Consider the following 16,179-nt stretch of genomic DNA (forward strand, 5'->3'; position numbering starts at 1 on the left):
GGAGGTCCTGGAGGAGCAAAAACAAAGCCTGGAAAACAGATGCTTTACCTTGACCGGGGTACAAAAAGGAAATGCGCAACATTTCGTTCACAATAAGTAACATTGTGCCACCAGTGGGTATTTGTGAGGCAACGATAAAGTGCCGAATAGGTTGAAAACTGCTGAGGCATTTTACCCGTGTTGCTTAATTGTTGCCAAGCATCTCCTATTTTTCTTTATCCTCCAGATCTGGAGGTAACGCGGGTGTACTAATACACACAGTATCCATTAACTTCTACAAACACAAAGCTTAAGCATGTACTTGTCCAGTAAACAAGGCAACAAAGGTCGCAGTTTGATGATTTTAATAACAATTAGTCATAGTTCAGTATGAAGTTTCTCTTCCATGCTAATGGTCTGCTTCTAACGAAGCTTGTGTCTCTAGTCGTATAGTAGAAACGTTATTCTTTCCTTATAAAATTTCTCAATGCATTCAATGAGATAAGTTTCCAGTCTTGTCGTGACCTTTTTAATGAACGTCTCCCACAGGCTTCCTAGGGTGCTGTTGTAAATCGTAAAATTGGTAAAATATTGAGGCTGAGGATAAGTTCTTACTTTCGTCACGTAATTTCTCATGACGAGGGCAACGCTACCTGTAACCGTCAAAAGAAAACAGAAAATTTTCAGGGTACGTTCAATATAAAACAATTTATCGTTCGTATAAAGTCAGCCTGTTCAGGCTATTAACATGTCCCCCTATCTTGTAGTAAACCGTATGTATTCAAGCATATAGATAGCATATCAAATCAAATACCATTTGTTCCAGCAAACGCTTGCAATACTTTCTATAGAAAAAAATTACAATGAATACATAGCGCAAGATATGACTATAAGACCTATGGTGCTAAATCGCCATAGGTCTGACTACTGAACTCCCTCGGTCTTACAATCGTATCTTGCACATGATTTTTTTAATATTTCTTTTCTTTAAACAGCTTGGCTAACGTTAGCTGGGACACCCACTCCCCAGCCGCTGCGGAGCACGTCACCAAGGCGGTGGTCCGACCTGCGAGGCGGCAGAGGGAGCTGAAAATCTCAGGATCCGGACAGGCCGCCACAGTGAACTGAACCTGGCAACGTTTAACAAGCCAAGCTTCTCGAGTGATGCTCAGCTTAGCGGGACTCTGTGAGAAATTATCAGGCATTTCCTGGGATATAATTGACTCTAGTGAGGTCAGAAGGTGGAGCTTATGCAGTTGTGACTAATGTCCACGTCCTCTGCTACAGCGGTTTTCCAGATAAACGAAAATACTGACCTATAGAAGCATAGGTCAAATTTAGCGCTGAGAAAAACAGTACGTGCTGGCGATTGTTATATACTAGATGTGGATTGGGATGATCCTTTTGCTTCTTGTGACCAAATTGTACATGTTCCGTGTGTACTGAACCTGCTGTTGTGCAAGAACTTGCAGCGAGTCGTGTACAGTTCAAGGTAGTTGGTCATTGTAGTCGGTCTTTCTTTTTTTTTATATAAGAGGCTGCATGGACAGTTTTTTTCTTGGGGGGGGGGGGGGGGGGGGAGGGGGGGGGGGGGGGTGTCAACCAAACCCGATATTTCCGACAATTACATGGTGAAATGTTCAGGTTTCTATGAGGTTTCTATTAGTGCTCCTATAAAAACGGTTATCGTTAAAGGCGCGAATAGTTAAAGTGTTTTATGCTACCCTTGATCTTAAGCTTAGCAGTTTCTCGTGGAACGAACGTTTCCGAGTGGTGAACAAAATTTAAGCAGGTATATATTTACTGCATCGACAATATGGAGCAAAACAAAAAAAATTCGTAGGCCCTTCCACTCGGTGAAGTTGGTTGACCAGCGAAGCTGAAACGTGCGGCCCCGGTGTTTATCACTGGGTTAATCCCGAGGGTTCATTAAAGTATTCATTAATAATTAGGTTACACACACGTTCGGCTGCGCCGGAGAGAACGACGTCACTGACGATATGCCCGCTGTCGGCCGTTGTCGCTTGCGTTCGATGTCTCAAGGTTGCTCGGCGGCGTGGTTAGCATCATTGGCCCGCCCATTGCCGCTTGCGATTCTTCGAAATTAAATTGCTTCAAAATTAACTCTGTCCGTTATACATAAGACAATGAATGGCTCATACCCCCTTAAGCAATGGTTCATACCCCTGTAAACGTGGCCTCCCCATTACGACGACAGAATGTGAATTCTACTCTGGAATGATGAGCGGCAACGCAGCCAGCTGTGGAAGAAGACGACGACGACAAACGCGGGAGCAGTGGCACGAACGCGCGCCGAGAATGAGTGCAACCCGAGGGGCGCCAACGAGCCAGCTGCGGAAGAAGACGACGCTTGAGTCAATGCTGATGATGATAGTTTACTGTACATAGGCGATTTCCCTCAGCCATATACGATTTTGCGTAGATATATAAAGCTTCGCATTAAAAACAAAAGAACCCTGGGATAACACGCAATATATTGCATCAGAAAAAGAAACTGAACTGCTTGGTGGCTTTCGCAGCAATATCCAACCAAATCAGATGTTTCTTAACGAGTACGTTAGCTGTGTTAAGGGAAACGACTTTCAGCATACGTTCCCAAACTTTATATGAAGAGCTCCTCAAAAGTTGCGGTCATACTTGTGTCTAAAAAATAAGACATTGATCGAATAATGTATGACGGTGCCCACATTACAGACAATGTATTGCAGGGCATTCCAACGTGTACTTAAAGAGTATTTTTTAATACTCATGATTGCGCATGCATCGATCACCTGTCTGGTCACCTTGAAACTGATCAATCTCATTATCAGGCGTACTGTCTATGCTTCTGTACTTAGATAAAACATTCGCCTGCTCCAGATAACAATCCTGATGTGTTTCTACGTCGATACGATGAGTTGGGTGCCAATTTTCTTGTGTGTATCTTCGTGCTTCCTTTTCTTCATCTCGCCTTCTCAGTGATCAAAAAATAACAAATTGTGCCAGTATTGAAAACAGGTGACGAGTCACTTTTCTAAGATTAACATATCATATCTCTCACTTCCTCTTCTTTTGAGGCACTTAAGCACATCATAGCTAACAATATCACTGAATATTTAAGTGATAGGAATATATTCGCCCCTTTACACCAAATAATTCAGCAAATATTTTTTACTGTAACCCAAATAGCTTCAGTCGTGCATACATTCTCATATATAACTTGATGCTCGAATTGTTGACAAGCAGGCCACTGCCGAAAATTTTAACTTATATTTCAATTCACAGCGTGTTTCCGTCCCTTCTGAAACAGTCTGTCTTACCACCTGTATCTTACTCCTATCTCGAGGATATTGTGTCGCTACAAGGCGTTGTGGGTATGATATTTAACCTGAAGACTGAAACAGCACCCGGTCCTGATGGCCTTGCAAATGCACCCAAAGCGCCTGGCGAATGGCGCGTGTGGTGCCCGTACCCAAGACAGATGACACTGCGCTGATTTCAAATTATCGTCCTATATGTCTAACTTTTTTCGTGCTGGAAGATGCTTGAACATATTGTTGCTAATTGCATAATCAAGTTTTTACAGATAACAGCATTCTCCCTTTTTTTTCAACATGGTTTTAGAAAGGACATTTCTACGGTCACACAACTAACCGCACTAATTCACAATTTTGTAAGCGTTATCGACAAGTCCTGTGAAACTGACGTAATCTTTTTGGACTTTCGAAACACGTTCGACCTTGTTTCACATCAAAAGTTAATCTTCAAGCTAAAATGCACTGGCCTCCCCTATTTTATAATAAGCTGGGCTTCCGCCTACTTAAAAAACCGCACACAGTCGATTTCTGTTAACCCTTTGACTGCCACTCCCGAGTATACTCGTTTTGTGTTTTCAGCGCACTCCCTGCCTCTCCAGAAGCAACTCATGAAAAAACTATCATTGCGTGCTGGTTGTTTCTTCTATGGAGAGGTAATCCAAACCCACAAATACCTTGTTAGGTAAATTTCTTACTGCAGGTCGAGTGAATGTCTCAGTGCCCTGTCGCTCTGTTATAGCAGGGTAGCCATGTTAAACTAGTGTGACATATCCATCCGCACTTTCACAGGCAGATATTTATGAATGCCGGATGAATTATGAATTGGAGGAAACAGACTATGGAGAACCAGTTTCAGTGTAGCATAAAATTTCTCGCAAGCAGTGCTGGTCATGGCTGGCATGGCATCTCCGTCAATCTGAACTATGACAGACCAAGAAATTTATGCAGTGTTCACAAATACTTAAATGTGAGAAAACGGCGAAAAAAACAGCCTCTTATGTGCTATACATGTAATATCCATTGATCCAGCACGTGAAAAAATAACCCGAATGGGCTGTGTAACAGTCGGAAAAAAAGCTTTCCAGGGAAACGGCTAATGTTCATCACTCGCACCGTTTGCCAGTTACGTCCCGGGTACCACAAGGTAGCGTACTGGGACCAGTATTCTTCTTGATTTTTATTGATGATATTGGTAACGCTGTTATTGAACCAGTACAAATTCATTTTTTTGCCCACGACTGGAACCTAATTTGCCTCAATATGCAGAATCCGTAACTTTAGAGTACTAACCTTCATAACATTTATTTCGGGTGTAAACAATGGGGCATGAAGCTGAACGAAGAAAATACAGTATAGATGCAGACAACCAAGCAAAGACATAGGTGGATGTTTACCTAACACCTTCCAACTAATCCACTCGTTGAAGTAAACGAATATAAATATTTGCCAATAACTAACAACCTAAGATTGAATTCTCATATCTCTAATGTATGTGGTGCCTGATTTCGCAAAATTTATTCTGCGTATTAAACCCGGGGCACTGAAACAAGTGCCCCGGGAAACCAAACATTATGCATACAGATCACTCCTTAGTCCGAAAATGGAATACGCATGCACTGTCTCGGACCCACATAACCAACACAATATTATTGCACTAGAAATTATTCAGCGAATAGCAGCTAGGTTTATTTTGCATCATCAAGTATCATGCAGAATCATGGCATATAGACATTACAACTACGATGGCAAATTCTGGGGGCTAAATTTTCGTTTTCTTTCAATAATAACAAACTCTCGATCTGTTCTGCTCCATATATACGTGCCTAATAACTACAGGACTAATCAGACATCACCACTCTGAATATTTAATTTCCAATCTAACAAAAGGTAACGCTTTCAAAATTTTCGTTTTTCTCCCGTACTACTGAAGAATGGAACACCTTGTCATTATCATTAGTAAACAGCACTCACTCAATAGATGTGATTATGTCATTAATTTTTTATTTGTTAATTTCATAACAGAGATGTGAGCGCTTTGTTTGTTTTCTGCTGAATGCCTGTATGATTGTTTTTGCAATTTTACCCCTCCTGCTACGGCTCATATGGACCTGTAGAATTTTGTAAATAATTAAAAAATATATATTTCTGATAAATGTAGCCAGATTGACATCATTTTTTATTCTAAAACGCTTTTCACCTGGTTTATCACACTAAGCTCATATTCAAACTTAAGAATACCGATCTTGAGTTTATAAATATCGTTCTTGCGTATATGTCAAATAGTTTAGTATTAATAGGTCAGTATTCACGGTTGCTGCTCATCCGAACTTCCTATTTCTTTTGGCGTTCATCAGAGAAGTGTTTTCAGCTCGTTCCTTTTCTTAGTGTACATTATTGATATTGTTAACGTTGTTCTTGAACCTCTGTAAATAAGATTGTTCACTGACGATTGTGTCACGTTTAAAGACATTACTAGCTACGTGAAGCATCTGCTCTTGAATACATGCCTTGGAAAGATTATTAGATGATGCAACCAATGGCATATGTAGCTTAACACGGGCAAAACTATATACATGAATATTACCAGAAAAACACAAAAGAGAGTTTTAGCGTGTCAGGTATTCCGGTATACGCAATGTAGATTGCGTAATACCAGGTTACTCGGCGCTGGTAGCGAGATGATGTGACGGTTTGGCTAACCACGATGCCTTATAGACACGTTTTGGTGTTTCGTGAATGTTTTTGACACAAAATACATTTTAAAAAGCAACAGGTTACGCCATTGCCAAAGAATTTAAACCAGAAGCAAAGTAAAATGCACTTGTTTACGCAATATTAGTTTTGAGTTGTGCACTTGAGTTCTACGCCACCACCTGACGCCTACAAAAGGTGAAAAGATTGCGGACAAATTATACTCTATAATTTATCGTTTCCATATACAGTATCATTTCTGCCGCTCCGAGAAGACAGCCACACATATATACTATGGCGTGACAATAACTAATGAACTCAGTCACACAAACGCGTCTCTATGAAAAGTGGATAAGCAATGCGCAAGCTCTCCTTTCTCGGGTATAAACTCCGGCAAGCCACAGTCTCTGTGATGTTCTTGGCCTATACGTCGATTATTGCACCCGATGTAGAGTATGCAGATGTGATTTGGCAGTCTCGCACTACGAAAAACATTCATGCTCTCAGAAGGACTCAACGGAAATCTACCTGCTTCAGCTTTTCTAAATACCGTATGACGGACGCCCAAACTACTCGGATGAAGCAAAATAAAGCCGTAGGACTCGAATAATAAGACTTGCTTTTCCTTTGAAACAAACAAACAAACAAAAACACTCAGACAACCAAGCGTAAATTGTCATGCTTAATTAATAGCACCATTTAGAGCAGGAACTTTTGTGTTCACTTCATTCCCTCAAACGATTAGAGACTGGAACGCAGTGCCATTATGTATGCTTCATAGCAGCTATTTTCTTGCATAATAACGTCATGATATACTGTGTAGTTTTTCGGTTACTGTTTTCAGCAGCTGTAATAACTTGTTCGGAACATATATTGCCATGGTTTACCAGTGGATCATTGTTGTGCGCAACTGGTGTGCTGTACTATCGCCTTTCATTGCAAGGGCTGCAGTAATTCGTTTGGAGCATTTGTTGTCAGTAATTATTGAAGTGCTAAATGTTGTATAACGATGTATTCTTTAACTTTGTTCATAGTTTGTGATGCACTACTGTATGCTGTTTTCCGCAGTACTCGTTCTATGAACCCTTAAATGCCCCTCCAGCAAGAGTCCACAACTTGCCCCAACCTGTATGGTAAAAATGAATAAAGAAGTAAGAATACCAAAGAAAGTCAAGGCGGAAGAAGGGGAGCGGTAGGAGATGGAGGTGACAGCAACTGTCGGAGCTTCGCTGGTTGAGCCTTGCGAGGGTCATGCAGAAGTTGATTGTCGGGCAAAAATTTCTCTTCGCTTTCACTTATTGGTACTTTCATTATTACTACTACAAATGTTTAAATTAACAAAACAAATTTTACTCTTCGCTTTCCTTAGTTTGTGTGTATGTCGACTCATCTTGGTGTTATTAAAATTTCTGATAAGTTGACAACGCTACTTCAACAAGAAGTTGTGTTCAATCTAGAGGCATTTGCTGATGTAAATTACATTTGCTAACTCATTTACATACACAAAAATTATGTAAATGAGTTATTTATGAGTACTTACTTGAAACGTGTGGTCTTGGAATATTCACGCTTATTTCAGCGGGGTAATTTTTCGCATTGTAGCTGACTAAAAAGAAATAGATCTTGAAACCTTGGGTGGTATTTTGTGAGTCAGAGACACTTGCTTGGTACCAGGCGTATGATCCTTGCGCATACATGGAGCAGGCGGTATTGTAACCTTTGTCAGTGCACTCAAACTTGCAGCAAATGGTACTTTGCGATGTGCCGTTGGGGCACTTCATGGTCAGTCGTCCATGCGTCATGTTGAATTGGAAAGTAATTCTGCTGCCATTCACATTACGGCGAATAAAACGTGTACGTTCTTTAGTCTCACTTCCTGTGCAGCCGGTATGTACTGCTTCAATATCGGATGATAGTGACAGTCCTCCAGTCCTGTGGGTCAACAAAAATGATGAATAAATTTCACATCAAATGACAAGTTGCGAGTACGAAGGAGCACCATTGTGCAGCACCAATCAGTACCAATAAAGGGTAAAAGTGTAGATGTAATCTTTTATTGGACGCTTTTTTGTCGATTTATTGTATTTCTGTGCAAAAAGCACCCAAATCAGATTCACAAATACGCGTAGCAATAAATCTTTGTCAAATGTGAAACACTTGCTGTTGCAGCTAATTTTTCTACGTGAATATCGTCAGCTACATTTCACCACTTAGAGAATCGTCGTGGTATTATTACGAATAATCTCAATGAGGGCCAACGAAGTCGCATCCGTCTAATTCATAGTGCTACAAAGTTGTTACGCGACCCCATGAGCTTCGTCGCAGACTAGAACGGAAGACATAAGTGACAAATTAAGCTGTTGCATTGAAGAGGCACCCTGGAGCATTCGGAATCATAAAGTGGTGGAATGTGGCCATGTTTCAAGAGAATACCTAGTTGGAGCAGTTCGTAAACAGTGCACTCGTTATCCTGTGAATCAACTAAAATTATAACTAGAATGGTTTCAATAACTACTTTGGATTTATACGAAAACAACGATAATATTTAGGGGCATCAGGGAGAAAGTAGGATGCTTATTTTGAATAATAATTGCAATCGCGCATATAAGCCTTTTTAGGACATTTAAACGTACCTTGGAACCACCTGCCAAGTAAACGAAAGCTCGTGGGACGTATTTGAAGGCAGAACTCACCTATCACATTGGGTTTGAAAAGAGTTATTTTCATGTGGCTGAATGACATTTTTCGAATAGTTCGCTGGCTTTCAAAAACATTAGGCGTGCCAAGCCTTCTCTGTGTAATTGCAACACACGTTATGGCACTGATGCCGCCGTGAATAAGAGCGGGAAAAAGTAAAGTTCTCCTTTTTTCTTTTTTTTTCAGGAGTGGTAATTTATTCATGTGTATCACTGTGGGAAATAACCATATTGATTCCGAAAGGCAATGGTAGAGCTACAGAGTGTGACATCTGCAAATTGTGTAACTTTTCTCATAATACCTGGCAACTTCAATCAGGGTGTAGCAACGTCGAAGAATGATGTAAACAAAAAACATCCGCAATAATTGAATTTCGTTAAGGTAATAAAAAAAATTAACCATGTGAAAATGGGCACCTACTCCTAGTGTTTCTGCCAAACGAAATGCTAACTGAGCTTTATTAAAATACTAACTTCTCAACTCTCTTCGCTTACGATTTTACGCCTAGAGTAAATGGGCCTAAAGTACATAGGGGCCTCCACTTTTCTTAGAAATCCCGGCCCCTCTAGCCGGCCTAATGTAAAAATAAGAGCAAAATGCATTCATTTATTGTGCATGTGAAATTGCAACAGATTATGCTCAAAATGTTTAGAATGCGCGAAAAATATACGTCATGGCCTAGATCACGAAAAATTTGGTCTTAAATAAGGTTTCCACTTGGGCTTGTTAGTTTTTCAATATGAACGTGGAGCGTTGCGCGTAAAAACAGACGGAAGAAGGGACCGTGTGTGTAGCCGTGTCCCTTCTTCTTTCTGTGTTGTTTACTCTCAATGCTACATGTTCATAAATATATAGTGACTTTGGCTACATAATTCACGTACTTATGGCATGTGCACATTAGTTTACAATCCACGAATATAATGATAGGCTTGAAATATAACACTCGATAAATATCCTTGAATCTATTCTATGTCTTAACATTTTCTTTGTCATAACAGTAAGCACATGTTTATCACTATCTTGGTACCACAAAATTATCATGGCCCATGATTTCTCGATACTTCGTCATGATCCAATGCCCCTACTGATCTTTTGTTAAACTACAACGGATCTATATATATATATATATATATATATATATATATATATATATATATATATATATGCGACAGCGACGTTGCTTATCCTAACCTAGCCAATAAAATGAAGGTCCTGATAATAAAAGCACCCGGCAAAAAGATCCGAGTGAGGTGCTCATTGTAAGTAGCTTATTTTATTACTTCAACTAATGCATTCGATCTCCTGTATTCGCTATTCTTAGACATTGAAGCAAGAGCCCATTCCGATGAGTAAAATTGTATTCCCAAAAGCACTCTAAGCTCCTTAAACATCTCATAGTGCGGCTGTGAGACATGTATGTCGTGTTTTCGAAATGCATAATTTATTCATCGGTTAAATGGTAATATAGCAGTGGCATTATTCAACCCTGATATATAACGGACTAGTAGCGAGGACACAGGACAAGCGCTTCCTCTTTTTCCAGCATTTGTCCACGTGTCAAGTACAAGACTTTACCACATCATGTCCAAACACACCGAAAAGCTCCAGCTAGTACAGCTTTATTCTGATCTCACCTGTTCCTACTGGTAGTATGAGATAGAAAAGTCATCAAAGTCAGGACATACCTAGCGTTATTTCGCGCAATGAAGTGCATCCGGTCGTGTGTGGCATCAGACGTAGTTCGATGCCTGCCACACTCTCCCTACTTCATGCCCGTTTTGTTTCATTCAGAAGGCAAACATAATCTGTCTGGGCTCAAAAATCACCTGTGTACAGCAAGCTGAGAACATGAAGCTTGATAATTGCGTCTTCTTCTGCGATACGTTTTTCAAAAACAAGGCAATCAGCTGCTTGAGCCAGCGAGAAGTATTTAGGCTGTATAGGGGCAGTGCATTGTCCATCCTAACAGGCAGAACGGTGGGCTGGATTCCCCAATGAAGACAAGTCGTGCTTTGAACTGTGCGGTAGTTGAACTATCTTCCTGAGACGTCAGATACGCACGCAGTATGAAACCTCGCTGCTGTTCTCATAAGGCACTTCACAATTCTACTGGCCATGAGTTTGTTATTTGAGCACTACAGGAGCAGGAAGTAAGAACTGCAAGTTTCTCAATCCTCAAATTGAGGGGCGCCTAATGATGTTTAAAACGTACCTTCCATTACAAAATTCGGACAGCGTCCTCGTCAAGTGCGAAAAGGTACGTACCTTCGGCTACGTGTGCTGTAACTCCTAGGGAGGAAAATTATCAGTGTTTTAGCCCTGGCGCTCACTGCATTCGGACAAACAACCACATCGTATATCTGTAACATTTGTTATGCCTTTTCATATCATAGCATACATAGATAATTTATTCAGCAGGACAGCATAAATAAATAAATATTTGAAGGAAGAGTTATATCCAAGCCACTGTAGTTATTGAACACTCATTACAAAGTGCCGACCAGTACTGGCAGCATCACCTCACCACGAGGACAATAGCAAAAAAGGGCAGTGTTCACGTGTCTTTATTCACGAGTGAACGTTATGGTGGCCGTACCTGTCATGTGCACAATTCATCCCACCAAAATACCGTGTTGACGCTCGCGGGGCCAAATGTTTTAGAACAGTCTCTTACGTACACCCTAAGTGTTTTGTCCACAGCTGTGTTGCTTGAAGAAGCAAATTACTTTACAAAGTGAATCACAATGGTTCAATGCATTATTAAATAAAGTTTACTGAAAATCCTAATAATGAGTTCAGCGAACATCAACCGAGGGCTATTGAACGGCTTCGAACTATGAATGTAATCCGTTCGGCGGAAATAATTAGAATAATAGTAGATTTAAGGCATTCGTTATAAACTTGGGCCATTATACATTGGAGTTTCACATATTAGTTGCCCAATAGATATTTTTAAATACCAGACAAAGCTGTGTGATATGCGATGTACTTTATTGTACGTCTAAGGGACACTATGACAGCTTGCACTAGCTTAGCTTTTCTAACACGTGAACAAATTTTAAGCACTGAAAGCCTTCAATTTTGCCTTCTAACACATGGGCGAACGTAATTTATGTATGATATTACTGACATCTCGTAATCACATAGTGCCTTGTTGCCGTTTCTATGAAAGTAAATATAGCCTCTTTATATGGCAGTATTGCAATGGCTCATTAGCTTTACCAGGTGCATGATTTTTTTGTAATATTATAGAAGCAACAAACCGCACGTTCTATATAGCCTGTCGAATTAGAATATGTTTAAAATATTTTCTTCATCGAAACCTTTGGTGGTTTTTGAACGGCTGTACAATTGTTTCAAAGCAGTGGAAGCCACCATAGTAAAAGACATCAAATGCAGCGCATTTTGAGGTGTATCTGTGTGAAGACTGAGGGCAACTGCTTTAATGAAACAGATACATGACAATTAGTGGCACTCAATAATAAAAATGGTACGAAAAACAACACCAGATTAGCCTACGTGGAATGTTTATATTGTACACTTTAAACAAAGTTCTACTTAACTCACTGCACTTACAAAGTTGAAAATTACGGTCTTAAGGTTCCGTAGAACAAAAGAAAGCCTTAGCCTTCATGTACCATGTGTTTCATCTAATTTGATCAATATATTTTTACAAGCCATAAACTGCAGCTGGGTGAAACAAACGATACATTGTCTGCCGTCAGGCGGCACTCCTCGGAGTATCATTTAATATTCCGCTGAATTACCTAATTACCAAGATAAATCATAGAAAATGGTACTATTTACTGTAACGCCAAGTGCGTTTCGATAAGCTGTAGAGGCTTCCGAACTAACTGATGCAGATTTCTGTGGCAACGCACGTCAATCGTGGTGCTTTAGTCCTGCATTGAAAGAGAGCTCGCGAATTGCGAACAATAAAAAAGCACCAGCTCTTCCCCTGTCGAGAAAATCGGGGTAAGCGAAACTTGTGGCAAGACGACGCTGTCGCAAGCGTTCCGCTTCGTTTGCCCTAAACTCAGGGTCGGCCACTCTTCGCTGACGTTTGGCCTCAACATCGCGCTCCCGCAACTCGGGGTCCCCGGCTCTTCGCTGGCGTTTCGCCTGGGCTTCGGAAGCCCTCACGCTAGAATCGGACGACAAGCTTCGCTTACCCCCACTTTCTCGACACGGTAAGGGCTGGCGATTTTATATCTTCGGGCCCCACATGTGAAAAGGGTAGTTAAAGGGCGCGTTACAGGTCCCCGAGCCCACAGGCTTACGTGCCATTGAGCTTGGACCCTTTCTGCTTTATCACCTCCTGATCGGCGCACTTGTTAGCGTGACACAGCCACCCCACCGCCGACACTTGTGAGTCTATAAAGCTTTGCTTAAACACTTGACTGCGCTCATGCGCTATCGCATTGCAGCACTCGCAACTTTATTTCGATCTAACGGACGTGCCCGCGGGCAGCGGCAAAGTGCGCGGCCGCCACTGCTTGCATCGGCTTGACATTGCGTCAGCCCGTCAGCACCTTCCACAGTGGCGCGCGGAAACGACGTGCCAACATGTCTGATAAATAAAAGGCAGGCTGGAAACCTTCTTTCTCGCATTTGCCCGAGCGTCGTGCGCGTGCGTCAGTTGCGAGTGAGATCTGGGGGCTTCCACTTCTCGGAATCCACCTTTCCCTAGGTTCTACCATACCACGACGGAGGACATGCGTATAGCGTCGTTTGTGCCTAGCCAAGCTGCACTACACGAAAGGGGATAAATACTTGGAAATAAATTCGTTATCAAATCTTGTTTCGTGGCGCCGCATGCAATCTTTAAGTTAATCTGGTGGAGGTCCTCGGTTCGAACCGTGATTGCCTCTTTGACTTCTGCAGTAGTTTCTTTTTCCAATGCTTCCATACCAGGCCCGAACAAGAGGGTTTGTGCCAACAGGAACCAGGCGCGCAGACCAACGAATAATGACATGTTACTGTGAATCTGTTGTATTTTATTATATTCATTTGCAGGTTACACACAAAGCTAAGCTGAAAGACTTTTTGAAACAAGTGAGGTTTCAGCGCATTCTAGTGTTTCACGCCCTCAATACGGAAATCAGATTTTAAAAGGCCAGAAGAGACCACAAGTCACTTTAGCAAAAACGAGCAGCAGGCCTGCAGGAGAGGTCTCGTATTGGTTAACGGGTTCTGACATAGAAGACCATCGTGACGTCATCGTGGCTATCGTCGAGGGGCGTGGTTAAAATAGAGCGCTCCTGTGTACCCTGTTTAGACGTTATCTTCGCACCCAGTCTTTACCCTTTACGCTCGGCGCGCAATGGCGGTAAAGCTTCGATTAAAATTGAGCTGCGATTGCGCTGATGCTACGCGCACAATCCCGAATATAACATCATGAGTTGAATTTTACTGTGGCCCCAGCTCCGCTTCCAAACTATCGTAAATCGTCCAATTCTAAAACCTGCTCAACTTCCGTTTAAATTCGTTTTCGGGATTGAGCGGGGCGCTCCCCCGTCGTTGACGACCACGCCACTGGCAGAGAACCGACCAGGCAGACCAGGCCACTGGAAAACCTAACGCTACGTGCGCCACAGTGACACGGACCGACCACAGACAACAAACAGCTGCCACTTCGCCAACGGAGTCTGTATCGGCAGTTATGATTCCGTTTGGACGGAAATCTAAGCTGTGCTTACACAGGAGCAAAGCCGCCGTCCTCCGTCGTAGATAGAAAAACAGCAAATTAGAAGCAAGAGTCCCCTACAAAAAGTCGCCGACTTCGCAAAACCTTTCAAGAAAGCTCCCCAGATATCTCTATTGCAACTCACGCATGCGCACACGCTTGGAAACGTACTAGAAAGAAGCTCTCGTATAGCCATGCCCTCGCAGGCTTTGTTTGCTCGAAACGTGGCTTAGAGCGCTGTAATGCGATAGTGCATAAGCATGCTCACTTGTATTTTTTTCATCCTTGCGGGCTTTCTTTAAATGTTGTAAAAAAGTTGCCTTAGCAAAAATTATGAGGCAAGCCCCACTCTATTACGTGTTCTGAGGTAACTGAGGTAAAGTGCATAGCTGTTCATGTGAAAATTGTCCAGAGTGGTTTAAAAAATTTATGCCTCAGAAATATATTGAAAAAATAACGATCAATACTGCGGCATGCATGACGGCGCTAGTCTAAGAACTTGTCTTCATTGTGAAACTTATTTTAAGGCTACTGATTTGCATAAACGCGCACCTAGTGATTTATTTTGCCTTAGTTAAAAAGTGCAATATGTGCAGACAAGTAATCGATAATACATTATTAGTAGAATTTCAATGATGAGAGAATTATGTACTTTCATTTCTCCAGCAAATCTTGTCCACTACATGCAATGATGCAGCTCAAAGAGTAGAAATGTGCTATCTGTGTGAAGTGACTTATAAATATCCCCTGAAGATAAAAAAAATAAAAGCGCCTGGTCTAGCGGACGTGCAGGAAGCAAAATAATATCTGACCAGCTAGCTTATCGCTTTAAATAATATTTGACCAGCCGCATTCGCCAAATTCACCACTATCCAACCACTTTCCCTTCATGCTTACCATGCGAGTAGGTAACAACTATAAAAGATATACACTATTCACAGTTTAGTGTTTTCTCTGATCTATTCGTCGTCCGTTGCTTCCTTTGTATGACACAAGCTTCCCGTTAAAATAAAATTTAGCTGCGAAATCCACTACTAAAAGCAGTCGCTGTGTGTCTAACAACATCTTTACTGACATGTATGTGTTCAACGAACATGAAAAACTTGGCACAAAGCGCGTATGCGGCGTGCGTCAAGTTGTCGAGCATTTATTCTGTTTCTAGCAGAGCCAAATATATTTCAATGAAGCTGATTCCAAAGAGATATATTATACTTGAAACCATCCCTTCTTCGTTAAGAAACTTCGTTATTTTCTGGCACTAAACTAGTCGAATAATCCCTTTCAATAAACAGAACTTATCGTATATTCCATATCTCATGCATTCATACTCCGAGCGCATTCCTAATTTTTATTCACGTCTCATTCCTATCGGTAACACAATCAATCATTTACGAAAACTAAAATTAGGAGCTTTTTACTCTCACCTGAAATGGCCATAAGTACAATGCCAACAGGTAGGTGTATACCTGAAAACAGGTAGGTGTACACGAAAGACAGGTTCGGTAAGGTTTCATTTTTCATCTAATTTTTTGCAAAAGTAAATTACAGCTATATCTGGCAGTAAACAGGAATCCAGAAGTAATGCCAAGCAGCAGAAGTTTACGCTGTACATTTTGTGTTTAATATCCGTGAAAAATAACTGCACATGGTAAGTCTCTACTCCACTCGGTACAGTCGTTGAGTAACGATTTTAGGCCTGCGAACAGGCCGATGCATTTGCCTTGAGAGCTACAAAGAAAAAGTCGGCCACGTAATCTATAAAATTACATAGCATCTTTTATCCTAGATGACACGACGTATAAAAAAACA

General features: G+C 41.3%; 1 long non-coding RNA gene across 1 annotated transcript; it reads right to left on the reverse strand.

The window, feature by feature from the left end:
• Positions 1 to 327: 327 nt before the first annotated feature.
• Positions 328 to 15,836, reverse strand: LOC125947832 (uncharacterized). The gene is made up of 4 exons (XR_007468527.1): positions 15,795 to 15,836; positions 10,950 to 10,973; positions 7,528 to 7,919; positions 328 to 632 (listed from the first exon to the last, which is right to left on the reverse strand). It is a non-coding gene; the product is annotated as an uncharacterized LOC125947832 (long non-coding RNA).
• Positions 15,837 to 16,179: the final 343 nt, after the last annotated feature.

The sequence above is a fragment of the Dermacentor silvarum genome, chromosome 8 (genome assembly GCF_013339745.2).
Source record: "Dermacentor silvarum isolate Dsil-2018 chromosome 8, BIME_Dsil_1.4, whole genome shotgun sequence".
Lineage (NCBI taxonomy): Eukaryota > Metazoa > Arthropoda > Arachnida > Ixodida > Ixodidae > Dermacentor > Dermacentor silvarum.